This window comes from Lampris incognitus, chromosome 2, assembly GCF_029633865.1.
Source record: "Lampris incognitus isolate fLamInc1 chromosome 2, fLamInc1.hap2, whole genome shotgun sequence".
Classification (NCBI taxonomy): Eukaryota; Metazoa; Chordata; class Actinopteri; order Lampriformes; family Lampridae; genus Lampris; species Lampris incognitus.
Window position 1 is genome coordinate 46,213,010 of NC_079212.1, and position 8,533 is coordinate 46,221,542.

Genomic DNA, 8,533 nt, shown 5'->3' on the forward strand with positions numbered 1-8,533 from the left:
GTCGAGCGGTCAGCGATGTCTCCCGGCTGCGGCAGTTCCTGTGGTTGCCCCCCGAATTCGCTACATTATGCTGCATACTGCGTAGTGGCACGGGTGGGGTAAAAACTTGTTTAAATGAGGAGCAGCTTGCGGGTATTAGTTGAATCCCTGTCAGCTGATGACCAAGCAGCCGCAGAGTGTGGCGGAAGTTGCTGCAGCACTCTTGTTGAGGATGCGTCATTTCAAATCAATTACTTTTCCACTTGGATTCAGCCAAGCCAAGCCATGCATGGTCACGTGGTGCGTTAGCTTACCTGCCGTAAAAGAGTATAGAGCCTTTGACAGGAAGTACACGCATTTTTGCACAAATCGGGTTTCCGGTACAGATCAGGCAATGACAGGCCATTTTGAAGAATACATTTGGCTTTATGCTCGCCGCCATCTTGTCAGTCGTCGGAGCCAAAAGATCCAAATTGGGCCAATAACGCGGGCCATGGGTGGAGCTGGGCGAAACCTCAGTGACCGATAGGTTGACACACCCGTCGATAAAGGCAGACACGCCCCAACATGCCACTTTTTTAATCCTTAATACTGTCGCGAATTCGGGGGGCAGTCCAAGCGACAACGTTAACCAGTCGACTAAAGGGTCTGTCCTGTTAGTCAAGGACCAACGTATCTCCTTATCCATGCACGTTACACTAACCCCCCTCCTTCCGGCTTCAGCATATCAGCTCCCTCACGCCTCTGGGCGCACACGCTTCCGATGACCTCACGGTCTCACCATCCCACCTCTGACACCAATGTAGCGAATTCGGGGGGAAACCACAGGAACTGCCGCGGCCGAAACGCGAACCCGTATTGCCCGCACCGCAGGAGACATCGCTAACCGCTCGACTATAGGGTCCGACCCGTTAGTCAAGGACCAACGTGTCTACTTATCCATGCACGTTACAATATCTTCTTAAGGGAACAGCAACTTTCAAAATAACCACCCTCACACACTGCGTGCCGGACTTGAAATTAGCGACTGAGTCCTCAACTACTTATAGAAAAAAAATCAATCGCTTTGTATCTGAAGGGAAAATCTGGGATTTCTCTCACTGACTCACATTGGATCAGAATTGTTTTGGAGCTCGCCACCTAGCGGCCTGGTTGGCACTGCATCTGAAGGCACGTCTGCATTGGCTTCAACGTCCGTCCTCGCTGGCTTCTGCTCGGTAAACACCAGCAGCATGTGCCATCTCATGTGCTAAAGTTAACCGGAATGGAAACCAAGTCCATCCGGCACAACCGGCCCTGTGCTGGTTGGGTTCTGGAAAACGCTCAGAGCTTCATTACACACAGCTACCCCTCTTTGTCCAGATGAGCCTCTCCTAATTCCCCCTGCCTCCAAACCGATGCCTCAACAAAGCCCCGCCGGTCATACATTGGAATAGGCAACATGCATGCATGTGTTATTGGATTCACCAGCTGGTGAAAGCTTCTCACGTTATAATGGAAAAGTAAAACCCAGCTGACCACTGCTTTTCAATTTATGAGCAGAGAGTGGCATTGAGGCGGTATTAGTTCTACAAAAGAGCTCCGTAGTGAGCACGACTACACTTGCAGGGGCCACAACAAAACATCGACCATAGTATACTACTATATAAGAGTATAGGAGAGAGAGGGGTAATGGAGAGAAGGAGAAAAAAGCATATGAGTGACAAGTTTTCAGTTTGTGAATCGAAGTGAAATATACTAAAGGAGAGACAGGGCTAGTAAGGTACCTGTCCATAAAGATGAGAGCGAGAACGCCATTTTTATATAGAGGACTCAGTGAGACATTGTACTGGTTGTGTTCACCGTATGGTGGAAAAGTCACCTAGTTTGGACCTACATGAGTGAGAACATCCAGAATCTCACATATAGATGGGCTTTCACCAGTGCTAGAGGCCCTGAACGAGAGGCTGGCCAGATATTTGGGGAGAGTGGATTGTGTATATCTGTGGTTTAACAGTTAGTTAACAGTTACTGAGCAACGCTTCGAAGACAGGTTCAAGCCAGTTGTTGTGGTTGCCTTTGTCTTTTTGCAAAGTCAGCGTGACAAACAAACTGTATTTTCCCACCACAACCTGTGGTCACCCTTTTCCCCCCCACTTCCGGTGTGGGAAGATGGCGGCGCAAATTCACATTTACGGCAGCCTCATCCAGTTCCGTCCATGCAGTGTCTTTGTCCATGTCTCGGTGTAAGGTTTGTCTTCGTTTGATGGCTGGCAGAGCTGGCACTGGATCAGCTGGGAGAGCTTGGTCTTCTGCATCCTGTGGGCCCAGGGACCACGGCCCTGCCCGGAGCTGTGCCTGAGGAGGTAACACAGAGGGCAGTGTGACAAGACGCGGAAGCGGGGCAGGCTAAGCTAACGGCTAGCTCATGCAGACCGGCAGTTCCGATAACACCGAGGGCGGTCTGGCTGCGGCCTCACCTGGCGTTGACTGTGGTGTTTGTGGTGTCATCGTGTGGCCTGTGGGGAGATGTGTCAAGGGTGTCTGGCTGAGAGAGCTGGAGCTGGATCGGCTGGGAGAGCTTGGTCTGCTTTGTTTCGTGGGCCCAGGGACCACGGCCCCTGCCTAGAGCTGCGCCCGAGGAGGAAACACCGAGGGCGGTCCGACAGGAAACGGAAGCAGGGCGGGCTAAGCTAACTGCTAGCCAGCATGCAGACCGGCATTTCCGACAGTCATCCTGGCTGGCGTTCGTTCCCTTGTACAGTGATTTTTTTTGTTTAGTTTGGCTATATGTGTTAGTTTGGATAAGTGTGTTGTTGTAGTTTTTGGATGGGTTTTTGTCTTTGTGTTGCACTGCTGTGGGCTGCGGGAAACGGCATTTTATTTCATTTCATGTACGCAAGTACATGAAATGAAATGACAAATAAAATGTTCCTGATTCCTAAAAGGACAGTTAGCCCCAAAATCAAAAATACATTTCTCCCTCTCACCTGTAGTGCTCTTTCATCCATTGAGATCGTTTTGGTGCGAGCTGCTGAGTTCTGGAGATGTCGCCTGTAGAGACGTCTGCCTTTTCTCCATTACAGTGGAACCCCAGAGAGCAAAACTGCTGTGGCCCGGACCCGTCCCACACCCGACACTTGATCCGGCCCACATGCCACGTGGAATGATGGCACTTGGGCAGTCCACTTCAGTTTGCCAGATCTGGGCCAGAACCAAGCCATAGCAATGCCGCTTGTGCCACATATTTGCCAAAGGTGGCCATATTTGTTTTGTGATATTTGGGCCATATTCACCATTTACCACACGGGCCACTTCAGGGTCACATCCACATCACATGTTGCCCAGAGCACCGCATCTTTGCCAAAAAAGACCCACATTTGATTTGGCATATTTGGGCCATATTTGCTGTTATACATGCGGGCCACTTCAGGCTCACATCCATTTTGTCAGGGCCAGAAGAAGGCCATCAGTGCTGCATCATTGCCTGAAGTGGCCCACATCCAGATGCTGTCTGGGACTGCATGGCACTCGGCTTGTGTTGCTCAAAGCGCCAAAAAAACACATTTAAAAAAACTCAGCAGCAACGTCACTCCCCGGAAGCCATGACCAGGCTGCTCAGATGATCCACACACCTTGTCGTGAGCAGTTTCATATAGGAACTATTTTTTAACAGCAAACTACCCCTGCATGAAGCTGCTCACAACAAGGCGTGTGGATTTCCCCACTCCCCTGTCCTGCTGACACCGAGGGAAGAAGGCCAGAGAAAGAACGAGATGGAGAATGCAAGAAAAAAAAAGTGATAGAGATAGGGGGGGGGGGGAGCAAAAACAGGGAGAGAGAGAGAGACTGATGATGAAGTAGTTGCCATGGTGTTTTGTTAGATTTCCAAAGCCTTTGTTAGCGATTCCCCACAGAGGAATATGGATGAAGAGCCTGTCTCAGACCGTCACAGCGGTGGAGTGAGAACCTGTGTGAATCTTTTCTCTCCATTTTTTTATTTTTATTTTTTTTGCTGCCGCTTGAAATCTACCATTACTCACATGTCTACAACCTGCCTGGAAAACTACACATTAAAAATGCAGCCCGAGTCATCATGATATCATTATTATTATATGATATTTCTCCCAACTCCATCACTTGTTAGTCCCTCATACAGATCATGATATGGATAAAGAGCTAGAGGGCACATGTGTGTGTGTGTATATGTGTGTGTGTGTGTGTGTGTGTGTGTGTGTGTGTGTGTGTGTAAACTGATGATCCACTGAAGACCATGGGTCAGTACCATCAGTCCGGCACCAGGCTTAGTGTCTTTAATGTTCTTTGTTCAGAATCCTGGTTGCTTGGTGGAAAAAGCTGTTCTGCAGCCTACTGGTCCGGGCTTTGAGGTTGCAGTACCGCTTGCCTGACGGTAGCAGCTGGATCAGCTCATAGTTGGGGGGGCTGGGGTTTCTGATAATCCTACGGGCTTTTCTGACACAATGTGCGTTGTATATGTCCTGGATGGAGGGAAAAACCGCATCCACTGATGTGCTGGGCCGTCCGTGCAGTTGTGGGCAGTCCAGTTCCCATGCCAGGCAGTGGTGCATCCAGTCAGGATGCTCTCGGTTGTGCCTCCATAGAAGGCCCCTAGAATCCTGGGCCCCATGCCGAACTTCTTCAGTCGCCTGAGGTGAACGAGGCGTTGCTGTGCCTTTCCCCCCACATAGCTGGTGTGTTCGCCCCAGGTGAGGGCCTCGGTAACGTGGACGCTGAGGAGCTTGAAGCTCTTGACCCCCTCTACAGCCGTCCTGTTGGCGGTGATGGGGTCCAGCCTCATGTGGACGCTGAGGAGCTTGAAACTCTTGACCCCCTCTACAGCAGTCCCATTGGCGGTGATGGGGTCCAGCCTCATGTGGATGCCAAGGAGCTTGAAGCTCTTGACCCCCTCTACAGCCATCCTGTTGGTGGTGATGGGGTCCAGCCTCATGTAGATGCCAAGGAGCTTGAAGCTCTTGACGCCCTCTACAGCAGTCCTGTTGGTGGTGATGGGGTCCAGCCTCAAGTGGATGCCAAGGAGATTGAAGCTCTTGACCCCCTCTACAGCAGTCCTGTTGGTGGTGATGGGGTCCAGCCTCATGTGGATGCCAAGGAGCTTGAAGCTCTTGACTCCCTCTACAGCCGTCCTGTTGGCGGTGATGGGGTCCAGCCTGCCCCCTCTCTTCCTGTAGTCCACCATCAGCTCCTTGGTTTTGTCAACACTGAGAGAGGTTATTCACCCGGCATCATTTTGGTAGGTTGTTGACCTCTCTCCTGTGTGCCATCTCGTCCCTGTCGGTGATCAGACCCATCACCATCGTGTCGCCAGCAAACGTCACCATCGCCAAGTTGCAGCTGTGTGTGGCCACGCAGGCATGGCTGCACAGGAAGCAGTGTGTTGTGTGTGTTTATCGGACAGAAGTATAACAACAAAACCACAGCAGTGATAGAGAGAGAGATGACGTGGGTGTGGTGGTGTAGTCAGTGCAACCTATTTAGCAAACCTGTTTGTTTCCAAAAACAAACAAACAAACAAACAAACAAATAGATAAAAACAAAGGAAACAGACTGCTCAGGCCAGTTTAATAGTCATAAACATGTTTGGAAATCTCAAGGGAAAACCTGTCAAGCGATTTAGGACCAACAAGTTCATTAGTGTTCAACCCCCCCCCCCCCCCACACACACACACACCCACACACACACACACTCAGAGCCAGTAATTGGTGTGACTGCTTCCCTCAACACCCACAGGCGAAGCTACAGACTCTAAGGCCTTCAGACTTACCAAAACAGATCTATGCCAGAAGCACACATGGTGTGTGTGTGTGTGTCTCTCTCTCTCTCCCCCCCCCCTCTCTCCCTCTCGTACCCTCGCTCTCTCCCTCCCTCTCTCTCTCTCTCTCTCTGTCTCTCTCTCTCCCCCCTCTCTCTCCCTCTCTCTCTCTCTCTCTCCCTCTCGTACCCTCTCTCGCCTCTGAGTTAAGTGATACAAATTCCCAAAGGCAACGCTCCCCATGGAATTGAACTCGGATACCCTCCTATCGATGACGCCGCATGGAAAGAAGCAGCCTGCCGAAGAGCTTCAGCTCCTGCCAAGTGTGCTCAGGCAGCGTGTCGATGGACTGCTGCGTGGCTGACAGACTCACCGCAATTTTCCAACTTTTTTTTTTTAATGTTTGTTTGCTTTTTCTTTGTGTTCGTTATTAGCCCGGTGTTATTTTGAAGCCTTCCACCAAAATGAACATTGCTTAGCAATGCTGCCCGGAGTCAACTCCTACCACACAGCAGTGAGGCTCATGAATGCAACATTTCACTGTAACATAATCACAGTTATGGGGCGTCCATCACCTATCAACACAGGGATCACTGGTTCGAATCCCCGTGTTACCTCCAGCTTGGTTGGGCGTCCCTACAGATACACTGGCCGTGTTTGCGGGTGGGAAGCCGGATGTGGGTATGTGTCCTGGTTGCTGCACTAGCGCCTCCTCTGGTCGGTCACGGTCCCATACCGAGACTTTCATCTGGCCCTCATACCGCGTGGAATGATGGCACTTTGGCGGTCCCGTTCCTGTTTGCCAGATCTGGGCCAGAACCAAGCCATAGCAATGCCGCATGTGCCACATATTTGCCAAAGGTGGCCCATATTTGTTTTGTGATATTTGGGCCATATTCACCATTTACCACATGGGCCACTTCAGGGTCATATCCAGATCACATGTTGCCCAGAGCACCGCATCTTTGCCAAAAAAGGCCCCCATTTGATTTGGCATATTTGGGCCACATTTGCTAATTATAAATGTGGGCCACTTCAGGCTCACATCCATTTTTCAGGGCCAGAAGAAGACCATCAGTGCCGCATTCATTGCCTGAAGTGGCCCACATCCGGATGCTATCTGGGAAACCTCCATCACTGTCCTCTACATTTAAACCCCATTATATCCTTTATCCAGAGTAACCACCATCATTGTCCTCTACATCTTGCTAATACAATCGAAACATAATCATAAAAGTGCAAATGTAGCACATAAATATGCATATCAACAGGTGTTAGTGCAGTTATACAGGAATCAGAGCAGAATATACAAATATCAAACTATACAACACACACACACACACACACACACACACACGTACACACACACAAGAATTTAGCCATAGGCTGTTTGAAAAATAAGCTTTTTAACCTACTTTTTAAAGTCTTCAGTGTGGGGGCCTCTCTCAGGTCCTCAGGCAGGCCGTTCCATCTACTTGGGGTGTAAATATAACAGGCAGTCTCCCTGCTTTAGAGTTAGTATGAGGGATGGTTAAAAGACCACTGCTTTTGGACCTGAGAGTTCTTACTGGTTTTATGTAATTAACATGTCTTTTATGTAGTGTGGTGCAAGTCCATTTAGAGCTTGGTATACAAGTAACAGCATTTTAAAATCAATTCTAGTTTTGAAAGGGAGCCAATTAAAATATGTAAGAACAGGTGTGATGTGTTCATATGGTTTAGTTCTGGTGAGAACACATGCTGCCGCATTTTGAATTAACTGTAGTGGCTCACAACAGATTTTGTAAGGTCGGTGAACAGACCATTACAGTAGTCTAACCTGCTTGTTATAAATCCATGGATTAATTCTTCAGAGTGTGATTTTGATAGAAAGCCCCTTAGTTTTGAAATGCTTTTAAGATGGTAGAAGACTGATCTTGTGAGATGATTCGTATGGCTCTTAAAATTTAAATCACCGTCTATGATTACGTCCAGATTTCTAGCTGCAATTCTCTGTCTCTGAGTCTTTGCAGCAAAAATTAACATTTCTGCTTTTTTTCAGTTATAAAACATTCTCTGACATCCACTGATTAATATCATCAATGCACTGAGTTAGGAAATGTATGGGATCTAGGTCATCAGGAGATAGGGATATGTACAGTTGTGAAGATTCTGCATAATTATGGTCATTTATTTTGTGTTTCTGTATAACATGTGTGAGTGGGAGCATATATACATTAAAGAGTAATGGTCCAAGAATCGAACCTTGGGGTACCCCACACATAATACCTACTCTGTCCAAGGCAATGTCTCCAATGGACACCAAGAACTGTCTCCTGTAAACAGGTACTGAACCATTGCAGAACCGGGCCAGATAGGCCGAGCCATTTTTCTAATCTCTCTAGTAAAATATCATGGTTAACAGTGTCGAAGGCGGTACTGAGATCCAGGAGCACAATAACAGATAATTTATTAGAGTTTGTGTTCATATGCAGATCGTTTGCAACTTTGATAAATGCTGTTTCTGTGCTACGGTGTGATCAAAAACCCGATTGATAAACGCCTAGAAGCTTGTTTGATGGCAAGCTAGTTATTAAACTGAGAATAAACAACTTTTTGGAATGGTAAATTGGAGATGGGCCTATAGTTGACAGTAACTTTCGTATCAAGGTTGCTGCCCTTCAGAAGTGTTTTAATGACTGGTTTCAAGTGCTGCAGGAAATATAACTGACTGAAGAGAGCAGTTAATAATTTGTGATGTCTCAAGTGCTAAGCAATTAAAATCGGTTTTAAAAAATGTGGTA

At 48.2% G+C, this 8,533-nt stretch overlaps 1 pseudogene; it reads right to left on the bottom strand.

Moving 5' to 3' along the window:
- The window catches only part of LOC130130109 (probable ATP-dependent RNA helicase DDX4), a 41,097-nt pseudogene extending 36,020 nt beyond the window's left edge, over positions 1-5,077 (bottom strand).
- Between the last annotated feature and the right edge of the window lie 3,456 nt (positions 5,078-8,533).